Genomic DNA, 24,681 nt, shown 5'->3' with positions numbered 1-24,681 from the left:
CAGTGCTGCTGTGTGACACTATTCCTTGGGAGATGTGAACAAAAGTCTACTCACGCCAGAGAGGAAACCCACAACAAGCCAACGTACAGAGACCACCATAGTCCCGTTGGTGAACCAATGAGGTTTTATTTTGTGGGGAGGGAGTTCTAGAAATGACTAGCCAGTTGCATTACCAAAAGCCCACCCCAGTGTGAGTTAACAGTTCATGAAAGCTGGAAACTTGGAGCACACTGCACAACCTGCAGGGTGCTCAACAGGTTGAAGTGTCCTTTGCAGGTAGTTCAGTTGGTCTGAGTCTCTTCCAGCCAGCTCTGCTGGTCTGTTTTTTTCCCCCAGGTAGTTTGGTTGATCTTCTGTTTCTTTCAGGTGACTCCACTGGTCTGAGCCTCTTCTAGGCAGCTCAGCTTATCTGAGAGGGTCTGTCAGCAGTCTCTACAGTTTATACATGCAGTTTATATATAGGAAGAAGGAGCCTAGTGAATCTGGTCAGTTTCAGGGACTTCCTGAAGACTTTGAATTGTTTACTTCCAGAGCTTAATAAGCTTCCCTGTAGGATGGACTATTTCACCTTCTATTAGAACATCCTGTTTTTTCTCTTCCTCTGTAACATCTGGTATCTTCAGTTTCCCTCCAAGGTGGAAGTTTTGAACTCAGAGGAAACTGTTACACAAGGATTGCTGATAGCAAGTTCAGCTTTTCATCTACACTTTGAGCAGTCTGGCTGAAAGTCGGAGGGGATGGGGGCCAAAGGTTCTCACCTTTGCTTATGTGCTAGAACAGCTCACATAATTTAAGACTATGTAAAGTGTTTACTCCAAAGGATACATTCAAGGCTAAACACCAGCAGGCAGTTGAAAAGACAGGGTAGGGTGAGGTCAGAGGAGGAGCCTCCCCGGGGAGATTTGGGGTTGCACCACTCTACTGGCATGTGGATGCATTTTTGTGTTTCTTCCTCCAGACACTGTCTGAAGCCTGTCTTTCTAAGATTTTATGGAGGCGTGATCACTTAGGCATGGTAGATTAAATCATTTGTCTCTGGTCATTAAGTCATGGTCCAGACCCTCTCTTTCCAAGGTTAGGGGTGGGGTATCAACACACATTCCAATCCTCCAATCACATGGATAATTCATCTGGCAGTCAGTTTCATTTGGAGACCCTCCAGGAGTCCCCAACCAGCAGTCACCTCATTAGCATGCAAGAAGACACTTATGGTTTCCAAGATCTTTATGTTTTCTTAAAATTTCGAGTGTTTTAGGAGTTGTGTGCCAGGAAACCAGGGCAGGGACCAAGTATCATTTTCTTATTATGTCAAGAATAGATCCACGCTGTTGCATATCCCTTATCAGCATCCGTCTCTAGACCCTTTTTATCTTTTCAAAAGGAAACTCCACCCACTAACCCCATTCTCCTATCTCTACAGATGTTAGCAACCTCCATTTTACTTCCTGAACGTATGATTTTGACTGTTCTAACCACACCACATCACTGGACTCTTAACAGCCTTTTCCACTTAGCATTATGCCTCTATACTTAGTTTGTTTAGTAGCATATGTCAGAATTTTCTTGCTCTTAAAGCTGAACACTACTACATGAGTACGGAACACATTCTATTTATCCATTCACCTGGCAATAGACATTTGGATGGGGTTACTTCCATTCTTGGGTGATTATAAATAGAGCAGTGGTGAACATGGGTGTATATATAACAATTTGAGTGCCTGCTTCTAATTATTGGAGGAAAATTGCTGGATTCTCTGGTAATTCCTGTAACATCTTGAGGATGTATCATAGCATTTCCCACATAGGCTACATCATTTTACAGTATTACCAGAAAGGCACCAGAATTCCCTTCCTTTACATCCTTGCCAACACATTGTTTTCTTTTGCTCTTACAATAACCATTGTAATGCATGTGAAGTTATAATATTTAAATTATATTTAAATTAACTATACTTAAACATGCATACTTGTATATAGGTAAGTAAATAAATAGATTCTCTTAAGTATTTCCTACAGACAGTGACAGTTTACCAGTTTATGTGGAGCTGTGTGCACACAGCTTATTGTTATTGTCTTTTTACCCTACTTTCTCTTTGTCCTGCCATAGACATATATGACATGGCAATGGAAAGTGTTCTGAATTGGGAGTCAAGCTGGTACCTTCCCAGGTCGATGGTCATTCCCCTTTGCTCTGGCAATGCTCCTTTCACATGGCCAACCTGCATTTGATTTAAGTTTGACATTGTGTATGCCAAGTCTAGCCTCAGGGCTTGGGGACCTGCTGCCACGTGCTCCTCTGGGCAGTGAAGCAGAACCAGGGGTTCCTGGCAGTAGATATGTGCAAATCAGCTCCTCATACTTGTGCCTCTGCCACCTTGCACACCTCCACCCCTTCTCTGTCTTCAGCACACAGACCTCTCCTTTCCCATTTGTTCACTTACAGAGCTTTGTCAGGTCGCCTTAGCTGACTATAAGTGGAAAGGAAGTGTGCTTCCTGTTCTGGGAAACTTCATGTTCTGTAATTTTCCAGTAAGTTTTAGAGCCCACAGCAAGTGCTTATCTCAGCTTAAAAAGCAGCCAAGATACAGCAATTCGAAAGGGGAAAAAAGGTGCAGGAAATATTTTCATGGAGCTAATTACTACCTTAAAAAAAGTAAAGACTAGCCCACTCATAATATTATTTGGTTTTTGTTGTGGAAATTGGGCTTATATGCAGGCTGAGCAGGTGGGTTAGAAAGTTTTGTTTTATTTTATTTTTTATTGCTAGGGAGTTTGATGTACCAGGCAACTGGCACAACTGGTCAAGGACTATTTTCTAACTAGTTAAGTGACTAGGGGAGATTTACCATTTTAACCAGTCTTTAATGGCCTTTTCTGGAGTGTGTGTTTGCTTTTTGTTCCTGTTGTTGGGATATAACTCTCTCTGGCTTCATCTGAGGACCAAGAGTACGAAGCAGTAGAAAAGAGACTGTTGAAGCTCCTTGAGCTTGGGCTGTTAGGACTCATGTGACACATGATGCCTTTGTTGAGATAAGGGAAGAAGTGAGAGCTGGTGACTGATTTCAGGGAGGGGGTTGAACTGGAAGATCCTATGACAACGGGGAGGTCAAGTTTCTCTCTCTCTCTCTCTCTCTCTCTCTCTCTCTCTCTCTCTCTCTCTCTCTCTCTCTCTCTCTTTTTGTCATTTTGTACCTGAGCAACAGCGTTGCTGCTTATTTCTGCTCAGCATTTCTTCCCTGGGCCCAGATATCCCAGGCTTTCCATACAGAAGCAGCCGACGCCTACAAGGTTTGGCTTACTGTTCCCTTCCTTCTTCGCTTCCAGCTTTCTGACACTGTGGCTTGTCTAGCTCCGTGACTCTCTTTCCAGGCAGCCTGTTCCTCCCTGTCACAGCAGTCCTGGCTAGAACAGGGCTTAGTGACCCAGGTGTGTGGAGACACTGTAAACTCCATTGGTAGCACTCTTGCCAACCCTACTGTGGATTTTTGCTCACCAATTACAGCCGGTCCTCCGTTTATGAAGACGTTTGACTTACGTTATGGTTAGTGTTAATTGTCCACTTGACAAAATCTAAAATCAACTAGGAGATGGGTCCCTCAACTTTTCTGCGGGAGATTGTCTTATGTTAACTAAGATGGGAAGACCCACCTACTCTAGGTGGCACCATTCCCTAAGCAGGCGCTCCTAGACTGTATAAGACTAGCGGAAGTGAGCTGGACACAACCCTGCAGCCATTGCCTTCTTCTGCAGACACAATGTGATGAGCACCTTTAAGCTCCTGGTGCTTGGCCCTCTCCACTATGACGGGCTGTAACCTGGAACTAGGAGCTGAATTAGACCCTTCCTCCCTCAAGTTGCTTCTGTCAGAGTATTTTATCACAGCAACATAGAGTAAACGAAGACAACTTACGATGATTTTTAAACTTGGGAATAATGTTAAAGTGATATATATTTGGTAGAAACTATATAGTTCAAATTTTGAATTTTAATCTTTTTTTTTCAGGACAGCAATATTCAGTAAGACACTCTTATGCTAGACAGTGGCAGTGAGACACAGCTCCCAGTCAGTCACATGATCATGAGGGAGAGTAATTCATACTCTACAGTGTGCTGGGTTCCTGTGTTACCAGCACACACAATGCCCATGTGTCTACACAGGAGACATTGAACACTTGATTATGAAATAGACCCTGTTGCTAGATTACTTTGCCCAGCTGTAGACTAAACAACCTGAGGTAGGCTAAAACCTCTGAGTATGAGGTAGTCTAGGCTAAGCTATGGTGTTTAATAGGTTAGGTATATCAGAGGTATTTTTGGCTTGAGGTATTCGTTGCTCTCCCTCCATCATCCCCTCTCCATCTCCCTTTTCTTTATCTTCCTTCCTGTCTTTGTATCTCTTCTTGCATGCTGGGAAAAAGCTTAGCCATGGAACTGCCCCTCCAGCCCCTTGATTTCATGATATTTTCAAAATCTGTGGGTTTATTAGGATGTATGTAGCCTCATCGTGTGTTAAGGAACACACTTGTGTGTCTCTTGACCTACCTGGCTCCAAGGTTGTCTTCAGATCACTACCTGTGACCAGTGGTCTGTGCCTTTAGTTTATGTAAATTTAGGAATGCACATAGTCATGCCCTTACTAGATCTGGCCTTTTCTCTCCACCTCACAATGTGCAGTCATTTTATGCTTCATTTCCTTCAAGCTGAGTGTCCACACAGCAGGCCAAAAGCCTTGAAGAGAGCAGTTTGGCAGGCCACTCGGGGCAGGGGTAGATGTTGCAGAGACCTTTTATAGTTTGGGGTGGGATTGGACTAGCCACTGTGGGTTAGATGACATTGACTTACATGAGTTTTCTCTTTTGTCAGAGGAGTTGCTTCTGTTCTTTGCTTTTTTCTAAACTTTTCCAAAATCAAGCAAGCCTGTATTTACATAATGATGCTAGATAAAGGCTCATTAGTTTAACAGGACATTTTAAAAATAGTGAAAATATTGCGAAACTATGGAAGCCAGTTACACACAAACAATAAGTCTTTTGATATGTTATATAATTCAGTAGGAGTTGTCATATGTGAAGGAAATGTTCCTTATTTCTTTTAATGCCTGTGGAGGAAGTTTCTTCCTTCTACGGTTTACCACCGTCAGTCTGAAGATTAACAGTAAACAAATCAATGGATGAGATACATCATGACAGGTGTGTGGTGAAGTGAGTGAAAGCTTCATTGAATCCAGGGTTACTAGGGTTTGGGGACAGAGGTGTCATATAAATGTGGGGAGTCTCAGGAAGACACTTAAATTTTTTAAAAATTTATTAGTACTATTATTGTTCTTGTGTGTGTTTGTGTGTATGATGTGTGTGTAGAACGCAGCTCAAATGTGGAAGTCAGAGGACAACTTTGTGGAGTCAGTTCTCCGTTTCCATCTTTACCTGGGTTCTGAGAATCAGCTCAGGTCACCTGGCTTGCTCAGCAGTCTCCCTTATCCACGGAGTCACTTCAATGGCCCAGAAAGAGACATGTGACCAGAGACCTGACTGGCACAAAGCACCGACACTGTGAAGATAAGGAGACAGCACTATAAGCAGAGAAGAGCAAGTATGAGAGAGAGCCCGGGGCAGAAATGAGTTTGGCATTTTCTGAGAACGGAATGCATATCTGGAAATCTGTCTCACTGAGATGGGGGCAATGATCGGAGGTGATGTTTGAGGACCTGAAGGAGTCGGGTCGTTCAAGGTACTCTGACCATACGGAAGTTAGGTGCTCTTCTCTTCTTGAGGCAGGAGGAAATCATTAAAGCTTTAAGCAGCAATGTGCCATCCAGTAAATAGTGCTGCTTTCTCTGTAACTCGATGTCTTTGTCACTATACCTATCTTAAGAATACGGTTAAGAAATTAGTTGTAAGTCACAGTTTCTCTATGAGGAACTGAGGGAACAACTGCTCTGTGTGAATTCCAACACTGGTGGTAGTTGTAGGGACACTGTGCCTAGTCACCCATAGAGTCTAACATTCGAGTGACCTTGGGTGAGCTGCTGATGCACAGGCACGTGTGTGTGTGTCCTCTCTCTGTGTGTGTGTGTGTCTATCTGTCTGTCTGTCTGTCTGTCTGTTTCCCCCTCTGTGCAATGGCCCTTGTTTGAATGTCTGATATTTAATGACACTGGCAGTTTCAAGGATTTTGTCACTCATTGTTCACACATGTGCTTTGGTGCATTTGCGTATTCATTTCTCTTGGCAAAGCAGAGGTTATATGGAATGCCTATCATAACTTTTATGGACATGTAAAGTTTTCAAAAATAATTGCATAGGGTTTCACTTCCACCAACGGCATATGAAAGTCCTTTGCCTTCACACCTTTCCTAACATTTGCTATTGCTACTCTTCAAAATTACTGTTCCTCTGTCTGGTGTATCTTTGGGCCAGGGAGAATGTCCTATTGTGATCATGTATTTAATTAATAGACTTTATCTGTTAAGGACACTTTTATTTTTTAAACTATTTAATTTCAGCTTTATTCTATGAGACTTTGATACACATATACAATGAAGTATCATCATACACACCTCCATTTACCACCCCTCCAACTGCCCCCTGGATCCTTTCCAAGACATCCCCCTCCCAATTTCATGCTCCCTCTCACCCCAGCCACCTCTTCCTCCTCTTCTTCCTTCTTCTCCTTTTTAACAACCCATTGAGTCCGATCAATGTTGCCCATATGCATGGGTGTGGATCAGCCACTGCAGCATGGGCAACTTACCAGTAACTGCAGCCCCAAAGAAGAATGAAGCTCCCTCCCTCAGCAGCTGTCAATGAGAATAGCCCCTCGGTAAGGGTGGGGCCTCATGAGCTCCTCCTCCATCTATGCTGGAATTTTAGTTGGCTTTATATTTATGCAGGTAAGTGCACTAGCCAGGACATGTCAAGAAGGTGGCATTCAAAGCAGTTCTCCACATCCTCGGCCTTATTCTTGCTCCTCTCTTCCTCAATGTTCTCTGAGCTTTGGCGTGGGGGTGCTGATAAAGATGTGCTATAGGGCTGAGCACTCATAGTCACTTATCAGTTAGAAGATGCAGGATTCCCATATACTCCCTCTGGTCACCCACACTTTCCTCTATTATTAACACTGTACACTAGTATGATGAATTTGTTATGACTTGATGAACCAAGAATGATTCACTATTAACTACAGCAGGTAGTCCAAACACAGCTTATTTACATTAAGATATAGACTTCTCTGTATTGTATTGTATTATTTTATTTCAGAGGCAGGGCCTGGCTAAAGCACCTGGGCTGAGTTGAACTTGCTAACCATCCTTCCTTAGCCTCCTAGTGCTGCGATTACACTCACACACCACGGTGCCTGTCTCTTCTTGTGTTTGCAGCACGTATTCCTGTGATTACAAGTGAGGTCGTCTCATGAAGCCTGTCCTCATGTAGTTAACCCTTTCTTGTGATTCCTTGGTTTCTTTTGGTGTGGCTAGATATGCACAAGATCTTGTGCTGCTTACTGGGTGTTCCTCCTATATTCTTGGTAGAAGTCTTTTGCTGGTACATATATTGCAGATACATCCTCCCACTCTGTCTTCACTTTGCTAAGTTCTGACATCCTTCAAGACCTGGGAGTGTAGCTCAGTTGATAGAGTTCTTGTCTAGCTTGCACAAAACCTTGGGTTTGATCCCCAGTCCTAAGAGCATGGTGGTGCATGCCTTCAACAACTACACTTGATAAGTGGAGGCAGGAAGATCATAAATTCCAGGTGATCCTTAGCTCCATAGCAAGTTTGAGACCAGCCTGGGATATATGAGACCTTGTTTCAAAAAAACATGCTCTTTGATGAACATAGTTATTGGCTTCAGTGTAGTCAAATGTAACAGTTGTTACCTTTAAGGTTGGAACTTTTTGATTCCTATTTTAGAATTTTTCTCACTCCTTCTAACCACTAGAGATCCAGGAATCCCCCACCCCCATGGGAATATTTCCAAGACGCCTATTGGGTAACTAAAACTGTAAATAGTGCCGAACTCTGTACTTTATACTTTCTCCTCTACACATACACCTGAAAGTTTAATTTATAAGTGAGACAAATAAGAGGTTAATGATACAAACAAATTTAATAAAACGGAAGAATTCTAATGATATACTATAATGAAAAGCTATGTGAATGTAGTCTTTCTACATTGCCACAGGGTAGGTAGGCCACATGTAGGGGAATGACTCATTCTGGGTGGGGACAAAGAAAAACAGTGTGGACTTATATCATATTGCTCAGAAATGGGAACTTAAGCTTTATGAAGTATTTATTTCTGGGATCTGTTTATTTGTTTGTTTCTCAAACAGGGTTTCTCTGTGTAGCCCTGGCTGTCCTGGAACTCACTCTATAGACCAGGCTGGCCTCAAACTCAACAGAGATCTGCCTGCTTCTGCTTCCTGAGTGCTGGGATTAAAGGTGTGTACCACCACTGCCCAGCTATTTCTGGGATTTTCTGTTAATGTTTTTGGACCATGGTTGATACAGGTAACTAAGATTGCCAAAGGGGGAAAAAAAAACCCAAACCAAACCAAACCAAAAAACCAATCATGGCTAAGCAGCATCATTGGATTATGTATATTTGTCATGCTTTGGCTTTACATATTTAGTTGATTTTGGTCAACGGTGTGAAATAGGGGGCTGTGGGTCTTTATATTAATTTTATTGGACCTGAGATGTAGGATAGGGTTTTTATATTTCTTTCATTGTTTCTTTCCTCATTTTTTGTGAATTGTATGACTTGGAGGTTGAGTTTCCCAAATTAATTATGAATTTTTTAATTCTTTATAATATCACATATATCTTTGTGCTCTTGTGTATTTTGTGGGATATTTTTTCAACCTTGTCTTCCAATTCTAGTACGTTTTACATTTCCATTATCATATGGTTCTTTTTTAGTTTTCAAATGTTTTTCTTTATTTTCAAATTTTTATTTTATTATCCATGTGTGTTTGTGTAATATACCTCTGTGTGTGTGTGTGTGTGTGTAATATGGGTATGTGCATGTGTATACCTGTGTGTGTATGTGTGTGTGTATGAGTATGTACATGTGTATACCTGTGTGTGTGTGTGTGTGTGTGTGTGTGTGTGTGTGTGTGTGTGTGTGGTCAGAGGACAACATTAGGTAGTTGGTTCTCTCTTGCCACTATGGGTTGGAGGAGTTAAGCTTGGGTGTTCAGTCTTGTGTGGCATGTGATCCTCACTACTAAGCCATCTGGCTGGCCCAATATCTCTATTTGTAGGTTTCTACTCTTATCTCATTTATGTACCATCTATTTGTCTCCTTGGATTTATTTCTAATCTCTGTTTAGATTTATTTATTTTACTTTATGTGGAAATGTGTTTTTCCAGCATGTATGTATATGCACCCACACATGTGCCTGGTGCCCATGGAGGTCAGAAGAACATGTTGGATCCCTAAGAAATAGAGTTATGGATGGTTAGGACCGTAGTGTAAGTGCTGGGAACTGAACCCAGATCCTCTGCAAGAGCAACAAATGCCCTTAACCACCAAGCCATCGTGCCACCCCCCTCATGGGATTTATTAACACAGGATGTTTTAAAATTTTTCTCTCATATGCTTGCCTACCCTTTCATGGTCTGAATTATCTTGGTTTCTCTGAGTTCTCTTCTTTCCTTTCATGATTCATCTCTCCAATTTTATATTAATGATTAATATAATCCATAATACTGTTAATAATTAAGCTCTTAATTATTTGATGACCCAGGGCTGTCTGTTCATCTCAGAATGACTCACTGACAAGCTTATTAGAAGGCAAGGGAGCTGGGAATTTTTTTGAGTAAGCAGCCTTCCACACAGCGACTGCTCACAGCTCCTGGAGAATGCTCCCAAGGGTCAGGATCTTATCTCTCAGCTTGGGCAGTGTCACCACACTTATTTGGGTCCTTGATTGTCAGCTAGACTCCTGGCTGGAGTCACATGTGGCCGGGTCTAGGGACGGGGAACTTGACAATTCAGCATGATAACCCGCTTGCTTTGGTCTGTCTGGTGTTTCACCTTTCCCAACTCACCCATCAGTCTGCTCCTTCCAAAGATAGTCTGTGGCATTTCTACAGAATAAACACACTCAGCATCAGTTTTCTTCCAAAGGGGAAAACAAATTATCAAGGGGAAGGGCTGGGACTTATAGGACATCCCACTGTGCTTATTCTTAGCCCATTCCACACTCACTACACTTCAGAAAGTCTCTGTTCTTCCATTACTGATTTGTGTGTGTGTGTGGGGGGGGAGGATCTGAAACTTGAGTGACTTTTATCACTTCTCATTGTCTCCTCTCTGCTACTATTTGAGTGTTTGTTCAAAGAGAGATAGAAACGGGTCTAGGTGTGATAGCAGATACTTGGAAATCCCAACACCCAGGATTAGAGGCGGGAGGATCTGGAATTCAAAGCCAGCCTCAGAGAAAAGAAAATTCAAAACTTAAAAAGGGTTTTGTGGGGAGCATGTTAAAGTGCATTTGTTTAGAGCCCTGACACAGGAGGGTAACTCTGTGGGACAGATGCCAGGAGCTGGGGCTTAGGTGACTCGGTTTGCGTTCTGGGTCTCAGTGGTCCCTGTTTTGTTAAGTCAGATACCATCTGTTCACTCACTTCCCCGCTTCCAAAATGTGTTTGACATCTCTTATTTGCCGTCACCTTCCCTCCTGTTCTCTTTATCCTGTGGCTTAGGTCCTTTTCAGATTTTTATTATCAGTGGCGCATTAGGAGGAAGCAGGCTTGGGTGTGTTCACTCTGTTGGACCCATCACAGCTCACACACTAATTCTCTGTTGATAGCAGCTTTAGTCCAGTGCTTTTCAGTGTCAGGTCATGCTGATGGACTTCTGCACAAACTTCAGAGTGTTTGCAGGGAGGGTTACTGTATGGCAAATTCCTAAATGTAAGAGCACCACTGTGTTAGAAGTTAATTGTTTTCAATAAACACTACCAAATAACCTTCAAAAATTAAACGATTTAATACTTCTATCAACAGTATATATGAGATAAGACATGTCTTTAGTAAAAACTGGCTTCATGTCCTTTGGATTGTTGGACTGATGGATCTAATTGCTTAACTTAACACACTTCTTCTACTTAATAATCCTGGTAGACTTTCACGTTGGATAGCCAAAAAACTTAATATTAACTGTCATTGTTTTGTAGTTCTTTAAGAAAAGTGTGTGATATGCACTTAATTAGTTTGCCCAACTGAAATGGAGCCAGGACAGTGGCTGGAGTCAGGTTTACTTTGCTGTACAGTTTGACAGGTTAATCTCAGGCTGTACCAGAAGCTTCAGCTTTGCAGGAACCAGTGCTGTTGTTATAGCTCCTTGGACAAAACCACTTCCAAAAGGGCCTGTCATGTGTGTGCTTTGTGGTACAAACTCCTTTTCATCTTCACCCTGCATCTGACATGACTGTTGACTCGTCAGGTTATTTGAATGTTTGAGCATAAAGGGATAAAGTACATTTGTTTAGGACTAGCTGTTTACTGCTGTGATAAACACACTGTCACCAAAAGAAACTTTGGGAGGAAAGTTGTAGTTTCGTTTGTTTGTTTGATTTTCATCTTACAGCTTATAGTCCATCAGGATGGGAAGTTAGAACGGAAACCTGAAAGCAGGAACCAAAGAAGCGGAGGCTATCCAAGAATGCTGCTCACTGGCTGGCTTTACATGGCTTGCCTAGCCAGCTTTTTCATACTACCCAGGACCACCTGTCCAAGGGTGACACTACCCACAGTGATATGGGCCCTTTCATGTCAATCACTAATCAAGAAAATGTCCCTGCTTTCTGAGTGCTGAGATTAAAGGCATGTTCTACCATGCCCGGTTAGAAGTAGCAATTAATTCTTAAGGGTTCCTCTTTCCGTCAGGTTGTCCTGTAGGCAATTCTGTGGTACATTTTCTTGATTTTCCTTTTAATATTTAAAGAATGAACCACAGTTAGTATACTCACATATGTGCAAATCTGTGTATCTTGTTGCATCTTTCAAGATTATTTTGATCTTCCTGGTGTTCATCTGTATGGGTCTGGTTAGGCTCCTCCTTTTCCTGCTCACAAATACACTGAACTTGCTGGGGCTTCTTCACCCAGATTTGTTTTCTTTCAGCTCATTGTTCTCCATCTTTCTCTCTGCATCTCCCTGTATACTTTCTCAACCATGTGCATTTACAGGTGCTGTGACTTCAGACTGACTCGCTCTTCCCGCCATCTGAGCTCATCTCCCCTAAGCCTGTCTCCAGGCATCTTAGGGTGATGATCAACTTAGTCACATCAACTCATTACCAGTGTTAGGCAGAAGGGAGGTTCTGTGGAATGGTTCACATACATAAAGAACAAGGGGATTAAAGTATTTCAGGGAACCCAGGGCAGGAGGAGCCAGTAGACATCATGAGCAGATGAAAACGGGGCCCAGGGAGGCACTAGTACCAACAGGAGGGATTTGTCCATCTCTCTGTCTCTTTGATGTTGCATGATTTTGTGTTCTGGGTCTAGTTCAGTTTTGCAATCATGTAACTATTGACATTTGGGGTCATCTAGTTCTTTTTATGTATTTTTTCCAGGAGTGTCCTGTTCACTGTAGGATGTTTTTCTTCATTCTTAGCTTCTGTCTACTAGATAACAAGATATCTCCTAATTGGTATTTGAAATGCAAAAATCGTTTCCTTTTAATTGATTTTTGTCTTCTCCAGTGTGCTACTGCTGATCTAGCTAGGCTTCTGTTTTCCTATGTATAAACATATCTTTTCTCTGACTCATGTTTTACTCTGACTCATACCCCAATTGTATCAACCAAATTTGTCTCTACATTTTGCCAAATATTCTCTGAGACTCAAATTACTCCTGCTTGGGAACTACTGATGTTTATCGCATTAGTTTCTTGTCCCTGCAGAACATGGCTCTCCAGCGTCTCTGAGCTCCAGCCCAATTCAGTCCTTCAGAATGAGTTGTGCACTCCTGGTCTGATGAACAAGACTATGGAGGTGCCCATCATGAAGCAAATCACACAGGCAGGTTCCCTTTCCTGGGGCAGGGATCATTTTAAATTTCCCTTGAAGTTCAGCCTGTTTTCCATTCAGGCATATAGTATTTCCAATTGGTGTGGGGAAAAAATTCTAAAACTATTTGATTATAATTTTTGCTTTTGTTTCTTTGAAACAGGCTCTCGCTGTAGCCCTCCCTGGCTAGCCTAGGAATTGTTACATAGATCAGGTTGTTGTCGAGTTCACAGAGTTCCCTGCCTCCTGAGTGCTGGGGTTAAAGTGTGCACCACCATGCCAGGTTCTAAATCATTTTTAAAAAGCTTTCGTAGACAGGTTGTTTTATTTACATGGAACCTTCATTATTTGTGAAGACGGTAAAGCAGGGATTGAGGGCAAAGGCTTTGGAGCTCATGGTCATGGTGCTACTTGTCAGCTAGTGGCTGAAACAGACTGTTTGGAGTCTTTGTCTCAGTTTTCTCATCTTCAGAATGACAGTAGTGATAAAAGCAGTCCAGGAATTGAGACATGTGTCTCCCTTATCCACTGTTGCAGGGCATTGTTTTACATACATTAGTTAACTGACACAGTTCTCACACTTGTGAATTTAAATGTCTGTCTGGGAATCCTTGGGGCTAAGTATTTTGTTATCGCTTGAGGAGCAGGAGTTTCGATACATCACAGTGCCCTATAACAAGGTCTCAAACCATTCTACAGTAAAACATAAGAGTACTCTACCATGTCGGGTGGTAGTGGTGCACAACTGTAATCCCAACACTCAGGAGGCAGAGGCAGGCAGATCTCTGTGAGTTCAAGGCCAGTCTGGGCTACAGAATGAGTTCCAGGAAAGACTCCCAAGCTACATAGAGAAACCCTGTCTCAAAAAACAAACAAACAGACAAACAAAACAACAACAAAAGAACCAGGAAATAGATAAAATTTCTAAATAGTTTATGTCGTATACACTGCCAGATGTGAAAAAAAAATGTTTGCAAAAGTTTTTGGAGTTTTACAGTTGTCTGTGTATCTTCATTTAGTAGGTGAGAAAAATCGGTTCCAAAAGGGCTAGACACTTAATCAAGAAAGAGTATGCTATTAATCACGCACAAGTTGAGGTTTAAATGCAGGGATTTGGATGTCCCCGAATTGTGTTCTCAGCTACAGTGTCATAGAAGGTCTAAATGAGCCAACCTGCATAAACACACACACACACACACACACACACACACACACACACACACACACACACACACACGTATAAAGACAGGGCAGGGCAGGTGGTGAGTCCATTTAAGCACTAACGCCCGGCATGCCTTTCTGCTTTTGATAATTGCTGTGATTTATTGCATCCTGGTCAGCAGTGCAGTGCTTTACTCACTTCATTAAGCCAGGGCTTCCTGTCCTCTTTAGGGCAGGCTGACCTCAAAATCCATCATTTCCCTAAGCCGCACTGCAGTACACATGTGGCTGGGGAGGCCCTATGACTTAGGCTACAGCCAGCAAGGACTCCACAAACTTCTCCCCGAGCTGAAAACACTTGTCACTGGCTGCATGTCTGTGTCTCTCAAAAAACCCATATGCTGAAGCCCTAACCCTCCATATGACTGTATTTGCTGATGGTGCCTGCAAGGAAGTCATTATGGTTCAATGAGGCCGTAAGGTTGGCTCTTGGTCTAATGGAATTAGTTTCCTTATGTCTCATTTTGTTTTCTATTGCTGAAAACACAGTATCTAAGACATGGCAAGTGCCCTAGCTTTCTTCATATCGATGACAAATACTCTGACAAAGGGCAACATAGGGATTGAAAGGGTTTATTTGGTTTACATTTCCAAGTTCATCATTCCGTCAAAGTCAAGGCATAAACTCAAGCATCTAGTCATGCTATGTCTGCAGTTGAGAGCAAAAGGAGAGTAAACACACCCTTGCTGGCTCTTGCTAGCTTTTTCCTCTTTTATGCTGTTCAGGATCCTCTGCCTAGGGAATGGTGCTGCCCACTATGAACTGGGTCTTCCTACATCAATCAACATTCAAGACAACCCTCCAAGGACAAGCCCACAGGCCAACTTAATCTAGGTAATTCCTAAGCAAGGCTGTCTTCCCAGGTGATTCTTGGCTGTGTCAAGTTCACAGCTAAAACTAATCAGCACAGTAAGTTATAAAGAAATGAGATTTATTTTGGCTTATGGTTCCATGATGGAGCTACATTTTAATGATGGCCTTCTTGTTTGTTGAGTCCTGAGGCAGCATAAGGCACCATTTAGTGAGAAACAGAAAGTGTGAGAAAGACCTAACTAAACTGGCTTTATAGACAACACATTCTAGAAGTAACCCACATCAATATGAGCCATTAATGGAGTTACTGGATGGATACATTCCTGAAGGCAGAGCCCTAATTGCTTCTCAAAGAGCCCAACTGTAACCATTTTTTTTAAAAGCTCATAATGGGGATTAAATTTCAGCATGAGTGCCAAAGGAAAAACTACATTCAAACCATAGCACTCTGTAAGAGAAGGTATTAGGGAACTCAAGTTTCTCATCTTTCCCATGCATATGCTCCAAGGAATGCCAGGTGGAGAAAAAGTATGGTCTCTAAATTAGAAAGAGAACTCTTAGCAGGAGCTGAATTTTCTGGAACTTTAATGATGGAAAATCTTCACTTCGGAATTGTAAGAAAATAACTTTTGGTTGTCCCAGCCCTCCGGTATGTGGTATTTTGTTAAGCAGCATGGGTGGACTAATGTAGACCAGTGTCATACCTGCAGCCCAGCAGTCACAATAAAGTGCACAGATGTGTTTCTTTCTAGAAGGATAGGGTTCACGCTATTAAATTTTCTGGGTCTTTTTTCTTATTTTCTTTTTGACTTGGTCTTATCTACTCTTAGATTCTGAACTTGGGATTCTCATTTTTGGTTATAGGTTGGGCTGTGATGTTCCCTATTGTGACAAGTTGATCATCCATCTATAAGTGAGGGCTGGAACCCATAACACCAAACTTGTTAGCATAGAACCCAGAGGAAAAGTCACTGGACTCTAGTCATAGGAAAGCACCTGAGAAGAAAGAGTATTAGGGTAGCAGCATAGACTGTAGCCATTTGCTGGCCTTTGGTGAGCTGTGTTAATTGGTATCAATCTTGAGGAATGAGGCCCAATAAACTAATTTTGCATAATTTGAGGGCTTTTTCTAGATGCAGAGTGAGCACTCCAGTCATGCGTGATTAGAGCCTGAACTGTGCTCTTCAGCATTACAGATGGTTATTCGCCAAAACGTTCATTCACTCTCCTCAGACGATCTTATTTAAAGATTTGAAGCCTGCTGGAGCACTTGGAGGAGGCAGGAGGACCGCTGTCTAGTCAAGGCCCAAAACAACCCGGGGTGCTAGACAGTGTAATTTGTGCCTTTACCTATTTACATCTTGCAAACATTAACTTGTTCTTATCTCCTAGTCCCCAGTGAGACTATTTTTCCATTATTGGCGTTTTCTGAAGAAGTTCATCAAAGAAACCAAAGTGATTTCCTCATAGGAGCCTAGAATGCTAAGAGAACATAGCATTCTCATCCTGTGAGGGGCAGTTGTCCTCGAGTGGACTTAACCTCTGTGTTATTTACTCATCAAATATTGCATCACTTTATAAGAGGAAAGCAGTTCGGAAGATCTAGTGGAAAACCAGACTGGGATAAACCGTGTATTTTATTCATACAAACACACACACACACATATCTATCTATGCACATGTCCCCTCCCAAATAGGCTACAGCAAATCACAAGCCAATTTTTAAAAATTTGAGCTTGTATTTATTACTGTGTGTATGCAGGAGGAGGGAGGCTCATGTGTGCCATAGCATGCGTGTGGAGTTGGAAGACAACTCACGGGACTTGGTCCTTTGTGTTATCAGGGATTAAACTCAAGTGGTCAGATCTGTGTGGCAAGCACCTTCACCTACTGAGACTTCTACCACTGGCCCTTTATTCTTACAGCTATTGTTTTAGACAGAGTCTTACTTTGTAGTGTGGGCTGATTTGGAGCTTATTCTGGGACCGAGGCTTGCCTTGAACTCATCGCAATCCTCCTGCCTTAACCCTGAGTGCTAAGATTACATCTGTGAGCCACAATATAAGCTTACTTTATTATTTTAATTTTTGTAAGGTATACACTTTTATTGAACCTCCCTCAAGTCAATGGACAGGCAAGCCCTTGACACCTCAACCCTCTCTCAGGAAGACCAAAAAGCCTTCAGACATCTCAGGCTGGGGTGGATACACACACACACAGGCTATTAAAAATTAAGGAAAAGACTTAAAACTTTTGAGTATATAATTGACACAAAAACAATACGGTCACCTCCTCTGTGTGGACTCAGAGTGTAGACTAAGTGGCTATCAAGGAGGCAGCTTTTGGGACAGCCAGGGACTTCTTGTAGCCATGTATCTATCTCATGGATTCTTGGAATGACTATTTTTAAAACAATATGATACATGCTCACAGCCACATTGCAGAACTTTGAGGATGCTTACTCCAACCAAATTCTGTCCCTTTCACTGTTACAGTTTTTCAGTCTCAAGTTAAAGTCACCAAAAAACAAAACAAAACAAAACAAACAAACAAACAAAAACAAAACAAAACAAACCCCACAACAATTAAAAGGTAATGATTATAGTAAAAAAACCATGGCAACATTTAGTCTTCTTGTTCAAGCTAGGTTTCACCAAGAAAATTTGTAAAGCAGCTCCCTCACAGTCCATCTGGAAGCATATGCAGTGTATTAGAGAGGGCTAGGCTTGTAGTACGTCCTGGGTGCTGATCCACATTTGCTGTAAGATGACCAGCAGGTTCGGGTTGGAGTCGCCATCCATGTGACCCATGCTCAGGCAGAGTCATGGTCTTGATTTTCATTGTGCTGGGAGCCATGGTAATGGTTTCCTTTGCAACCTGATGGAAATGCCTGGGCAGATGACAGTGCCATCCAGCAACACTGTATTGGCATCAGGGTATTTGGGTATGTGATGTTACATTTCATGATGGAGTTGCAGGATTCCATACCTGGTAAGGAAGGCTGAAAGAATGCACCCAACTGCAAATTGCTGGTTGCCATGGTGATGACTGGGCGAGAGGTTTCAGCAGCAGGTGGTATCCTGTTCAAAGTCCAGGGTGATATAGCACAGTCTCTTGATGTCATGCATAATTTTCCACTCAGCCATGTTGGTGAAGCTGTAGCTGCACCGGGTCAGTATCTTTATGAGGTAGTCTGTCTGTCAGGTCCTAAGCAACCAGGTCTGGATGCAGGATGAAGTGGGGCTAAGGGAAGCCCGAACCATCATGATGCCAGTGATACAAACAGAGGCCACAGGGGTAGTGCAGCCTGGATGGTTTATGTACATACACGACTGGGGTGCTAAAGGTCTCCAGCATGATCTGGGCCATCTCTTCACCACTGGCTGTAGATTGGGGAGGTCTTGCTCCTCACAGGCATTGTGGCTGTGGTGCCCGATCTACTCCATGTCCTTCCAGTTGGTGGCATTGGGTGCTTCAGGATTAGGATGCCTCTCTTGCTCTGGGTCTTGTCGCTCATGTAGGAGTCCTTCTGGCCCATGCCCACCAGCATGCCCTGGTGTCACAAGTGGCTCATGATAGAGGGAAAGCCTGCTTCGGGAGCATTGTCCCAGAGAAGGCAGCTTTGTGTATGGTGGAGTTGTTGCTGACAAGTTGCCCAGTATCACCATCCGGGGTGGCAGGTGTGGACTGGAGGTGGAAGAACTCTGAGGGTCCCGTGCTCAAGGGATGGCTGTAAACCAACCAGTCTCACTAAGAAACTAAGATTGGATTTGAACTCACAATCCCTCAACCTCCTCCGAGTGATGGGATTTGAGGTGAGTGCCACTCTATCTGTCTCCACAAAGGGATCCCTGTTCTCAGCTTGTTGGGAAGATGAAAGGTACAGGGGACATTTTTAATCCACAGAGGAAAGCCTCATGCCAATGCATCTGAAACCATTCTAGCATTCAAGTCTTGGTATGTTTCACCAAGGAAGGCTGACATGAAAGCGGTAAGAACATACATAAGATGGCAAACATCAACTGTGGCAAACATAGAAAAGTGTGTGTGAACAGATGTTACATGGAAAAAAAAAAAACAGGGTGTAAGTATACAAACTTAGTTAAAAAGAGAGTAGTATGTTCCAAGAGTCAGATAATGTAGGAATAGTCTATTGCTAATTTCAATTTCTCACTCAGCTGCTTGCTGTCCTCTCTCCCTCTCTCCCTCTTTCCCTCCCTCCCTCTTTCCTTCCTTCCTTTTTCTTTCTTGCTCCAATGTATTTATACATGTATATTCATAATACATACATTCTGTGTTCTCTTTTTGAGTTGAACCCAATATGTACCTTTTGGTGTGCTGTTATGATCCTCAGAACTGTAATTTGTAAGGCTTTAGTCTAGTTGATGGTTGGATATATCATCCATACAACACTTAGGAAAAATAATCAAAAGGAAAGAAGTATAAACATATGTATTTGACATAATTTTCCTGTAAAGAATTTCCATGTGCAGTTCAAAGGAGAGAAACAACCATATGCTACAATGAAGTAAAAATCATTTAAATATGAAGGGACACACTACTTCTGGGCTTGTGGTCTTCTTGTTTATCCTTTCAATATTTGACTCCTTTGTATTATCTCAATAAGGGAAAGTTGAGAGTGGATGAAGATGTTGAGTCTTTTAATTTTTCCTTTCAATACTATAAGAAAATGTCTGTTTTCCGTTATTTTCTAATAAATATTGTAAAATATTAAAGATATTTATTTACTAGCAATGTTTAAACATGCTACTATTTGATATAGTAACTTATTTAAGGTGTGTGTGTGGTTTGTGTGCCTGTGGATGGGTATCAAACTCAGAGTACTTATGTATGCTAGTCAAATGCTCTATAATTGAGCTATACCCTCAGCTTCTACTTAAGCAGTTCTTTTTGAGCACCTACATAAAGATTGTATGCCAGCATCTCTTGTTTTTAAATGGGAAAGTGACTGAAACAAATAAATAAAGGCAAAGAATGCATCTGCTGATACTCTGTGGGCAGAAATTAGTATTTGTTAATATGTAAAATTTTTGTCACATGCTTTCCCATGTATTTTGGCTTACAAGTGGAGTTCAAGTCTTTTAAAGAGGAACTAGTAATATTAAGGGATGTGGCAGAAGAGTTATCCCTGAGTTGTGTTGCAGAGGCATGCATGACCGACCTCATGCCAGGGCTATGTATATTCCATGTGCTTAAAAGTGTTCTGGTGAGATGGCTCAGGGGGTAAAGGCATCTGCCATCAAGGCTGAAGACTTGCACTCAGTCCCTGGGCTCAAGGTGGTGAGGAGAGAGCTGCCTCCTTCAAAGTGTTCTGTGACCTACACACACACACACACACACACACACACACACACACACACACACATACACACACACAGTTGCATGCACACATGCACACTTTCACCAAAAGTAAATGTGACATTATATATATATATATATATATATAATGTGGCTTTAAAAGCCTCATTGAACAGTTTACTGAGGTGAGGGACCCTTAGAATTCTTCACCAAGGAGAATTTTGTTTAGAGGCATATGGAGTTCTTTTTGTTGTTGTTGTTTTAGAAGTCATAAATCTGGGAAAGGGACTGACAAGGAGGAGGGGATGATGGGGTGGGAGAGATGACAGAGGGTGTAGGGAGAGAATAATCAGAATGTATTATACACATGTATAAAACTGTAGAAGAACTAAACTAATCTTGAAAAATTGAAGTATTTCCAGAAATGACTAGCTAGTGCTTCTCTGGACATGTGCATTCAAGGCGCCTTACTGACCAATAAGAAACCTGCAACTTGGCAGAAAGATGAGGAACAGAGATTGAGGTTTTTGCATCAAGTGTTTGAAGGTGACAGCTGGCTGAAGCCCAGGGAGTGCCTATGTTTCACAGAGAATGGAGAGGCCAGTCTCATAAGTAAGTTTTATATTCGGACCACTGAAAGATCTGACTCGGTAACTGCAGAGACTTATAGCCTAAGTGTGAGGCTGAGCACCAGCTCCAGACTTGACCACAGCCCTAGTGCGTGCAAGACAAGGCAAGGCAGCCCCTGGGTGATGCTACCATGCAGCCATTTTCATTGGTTTCTTTAGGTTCGATCACCATCCGATTTCCACCCTGTCCTCTGCTCTGGAAGCTGGCAGCATGGGCAGCATCAGTTGGGTTCTCAGTGGGTTCAAAAACCCCACCCTGGCATTGTGAAGGCAGGCAGAGCCTGAGGATGGTGCACACATGTATCTCCTTCACTGTGGCACTGTCACATCTTGTAGGGGGGCTGCTTCCCTTTCCCCAGGATCTTCTACAGCAGCCCACCCAGGGTCCCCAGCTGCTCTCTCCCTTTGCCGTCGCAGGCATCACATGATGACAGCTGTCGGTTGTTACCATCGCCTTTATTGGATTTTTCAACTGCCCATACCTTTGTGAATTGAGCCATTGTTGAATTTTCTCCCACTTCCTAGTTCCTGTTGGACCTTACGTGTTGTTAACCAGTAGGAGTCCAGGCTCTCCACAGCTATGCTGCATAAACAGAGGGGCTTCTGCTCTGGGAGCCTCAGGCCTGGGAGACAAATAAACAAGTCCAGGGACTGCAAATCCACACATATGTGCAGTGTTGTCAGTCAGTGGGATTTACTACACATCATCATGATTTTCAAGTGTATAGAAATGCCTTAGTGAGCCCCATGAAATGCAGTTTATCTGAATCTATGGAGTTCATCTTACCTGATGTCTTTATATATTCCATCAGATAATTTATGTTAATAATAATGACTATTTCCAGCTTGGCTACGGGCATATTTTTGAATATATGGACCATACTCACATACAGAAAAGTTGGGACCTAGTTCTGAGATGTTTGCTACGACAAGACTTTTGGGGCCCGAAATTAGAAGGTGAAATCTAATGATTCATTTCTCACTGTTCTTATGAGGACAGGAAGAAAGATGGCTAAGCCAAATCTGAAAAGAGTTTTGTAAAATTGTGTCTAACTTTTTCACTTCAAGAAGGAAATGTTGGTTCTGAGTCTTAGAGTGGAAGAAGAATGAAAGAGAAGAAAAAGACTGCCCTCTGTTCTCAGTCTCAGCTACACCTTGTCCTTTGTGTGACCTGCTGTGGTTCAAGCAGTGAACAGAGTCTACAGAACACAAAAATAAACATCTCTGAGGGCCTGTGGAATTTGATGGCCTGTGTATGTGGGGCAGACAGCGGGCAGCATGCCAGGCTCTGCAGGTGAGCCCTCCCAAGGCCCACACTCCTTTTTAGCCACTCTGCAAAAGGAAGGAGATGTGAAGCCTGGCAGTGAAGTTCTGCTTCTAGACTTGCTTGTCCCATTCTATTGTCAGAGGATGCCCTGTGTTCCCAATGAGATGTAGTCACTTAGGGCTTCGTGACATAGGTTCTGGGAATGCTGGCTGCAGTGGCTATAAAGAACAGAGAAAGAATGGGTGAATTCTTACCCCATTTCTCAAGCTCCTTGGACCAGCTCTATGTGATCTGAGAAAATGTTCAGACTAGAGAGTTGGGGAAGTTCAATGCTTATTGACTACTCTTTGCTTCCAGCTACCAATTTAGGCTCACTTCCAAACAGTTCTCACAATATTCCACAATGCAAAGGGTTAACTTCCAGCTAGCTGAAATAGTTGACTCACTGTCCCTCCTGTCTCAACAATATGACGGTGCACAGCAATTACAGAGTGAGGAAATGTGGTACAGACAGTACCGTTGTTCTTCAATAACAGGCTTCCTAGTGACAAAAAAAAAAAAAAAAAAAAGACCTTGTGCAATGTATCTCCAGCCCTGGGCTCTCCTCTGGAGCCAAGATGTCCTTAGTATAATGTGATCTGACTTCATAATGCCATATTCTCTAACGGTGTAAACTGGCATTAGAGAGTTTGCAAAAATAACATTGAGTTAGATGAAAAATTATTCACCGGACTGCATAAATACCAAGCACCAGCTTCATGCCAGGTTTTTTTTGCCTGTACTTAGTTGTATGGAATGTCTGTCTCCATATCAGACATCTTGATCTCAATATCCAAATCAGTCTATACCATCGATGTCCCAAAGAAGATTCTGTTCAGGGCTTCCACTTACTCCAATGCTTCTAAATAAGAGAGAGAAGAACTCTGTTACTGTTGAAAATGGAAATCTGGGACAAGTTCTTGCTGTTGAAGTGTGTTGCAATCAGCTTAGATGTAAACACTGTCTAACATTGCCTAGAGTCATGGACTGTGTGGACCAGGAGCTGACCGGGTCGGGGAAAGCAGTTTGTTTTCTGTACTGCTGTGAAACACTCGTTGCACCTGCTCCTTCCTTTCTGTGGGTCAAATACCATTCCAATCCCTTGGGTGTTTATTCTGGGTTTTATATAAAGTATTTATAGCGTCAAAATAGCAGACACATTGTAGAAACTGTGGCAGCTCCTTCCTCAGAGATCAGTGTTGCAATTTAGTGCCCAAAGGTCCCTGATGGACATCCACAGCCTTCTGGTGGAAGCCGGTAGTTATTTGCTTGTTAGTAGGATCTGTCTGAGGACTAATGAGAGAGAAGCAGAAAGGAAGAAAGGAAGAGCAAAACAATAGTCTCTCTTTATCCAAGAATAACACGGGTTTTTGGTTTTTTGGGTTTTTTTGTTTGTTTGTTTGTTTTTGCCGTGACACACGAGGAAGATCATTAAACAACAAAAATATGTAACCTCATGTTCAGCTGCAGGTGTACCTAATGCCAAGGACCCTAAGCAGACAATAATAGCCTGGACCTGGCCTGAGCCTTTCCAAATTGAACAGAAACTTTTAATTTTTAATAACACTCTCCCATCTCAGTCCTTGGATTTAAGTTTGCCCCTGAATGAGAATCTGTAAAGCCACCAGCTGGAACACTTTGCAGTGCAGATGTAAAGGTTCCAAGTCTCTTTTGAAATTCTCTCCTAACATACTTGGACATTTGCCCTCTAATAGTCTCCAATGTACATGATCCCTCGGGGTTTCCTAGTCAAAGGCCAGAGCATTGAATGAACCTTAGTTCTTGGTTGGGACAGAACCAAACGTTTCCTTGTTGTCCAAAATGAGCGCAAAATGTGACTGACAGGCAAGGTGTTTCTCAGTGAGTATCCACAAGAGATGTACAATCAGCTGGGCTTGGCAAGTGGAGTCAGGCACTGTTCCAGATGCCAGGGCACAAGACCAAAAGGATACATACACGACTAAGTAAAGATACTTCCTCCTGCTTCTACAGAAACAGGTCCATCTAGAAAGACCAGCTCTAAATGGGACATCATAAGCACTACAAATGTTACATCCCCAAAGAATGCCTTCATAGGGCAGAAACAGAAGCAACAGAACCTCCTCTGAAATCCTACAATTTCTTTGTTCCTATCATAAATCTAAATTCTTCACCAATCCGAGTTTTAAGTGAATGTAAGAATGGGAAATTCATGGTTTGTGTCCTTCCTTAAAAAAAAGTCTATCCCCACATTTTAAAGAGCTTTTCCCATTTTCTTCTAGCAGTTTTATAGTTTTTACTTTTGTGTTAATATCTGCTACTCATTCAGAGTTAGTTTCTGCAGATGGTGTGATTTAAGCCCCTGGATTTATTCCCCTGCCCCCCCCCACT

The 24,681-nt window shown here is 42.4% G+C and overlaps 1 protein-coding gene across 7 annotated transcripts in view; it reads left to right on the top strand.

The window, feature by feature from the left end:
• Window positions 1-24,681, top strand: part of Slc16a12 (solute carrier family 16 member 12) — a 78,802-nt gene that overhangs the window by 22,462 nt on the left and 31,659 nt on the right. The window contains exon 2 of one of the 7 annotated variants that reach the window (XM_042269857.2): window positions 14,970-15,078. The exons of 2 other annotated variants lie outside the window; for them this stretch is intronic. The gene's annotated coding sequence lies outside the window, so the exon portion shown is untranslated. Of the gene's footprint in view, window positions 1-5,399; window positions 5,728-14,969; window positions 15,079-18,577; window positions 18,873-20,789; window positions 20,989-21,989; window positions 22,300-24,681 lie in introns of those variants that run through there. 4 more of the 7 variants (XM_076562611.1, XM_042269856.2, XM_076562618.1 and 1 more) reach the window with 4 other exon arrangements.

The sequence above is a fragment of the Peromyscus maniculatus genome, chromosome 1, assembly GCF_049852395.1.
Source record: "Peromyscus maniculatus bairdii isolate BWxNUB_F1_BW_parent chromosome 1, HU_Pman_BW_mat_3.1, whole genome shotgun sequence".
Classification (NCBI taxonomy): domain Eukaryota; kingdom Metazoa; phylum Chordata; class Mammalia; order Rodentia; family Cricetidae; genus Peromyscus; species Peromyscus maniculatus.
Note: the sequence above shows the minus strand (reverse complement) of the source record. Positions and strands in the feature narration are given on the sequence as shown.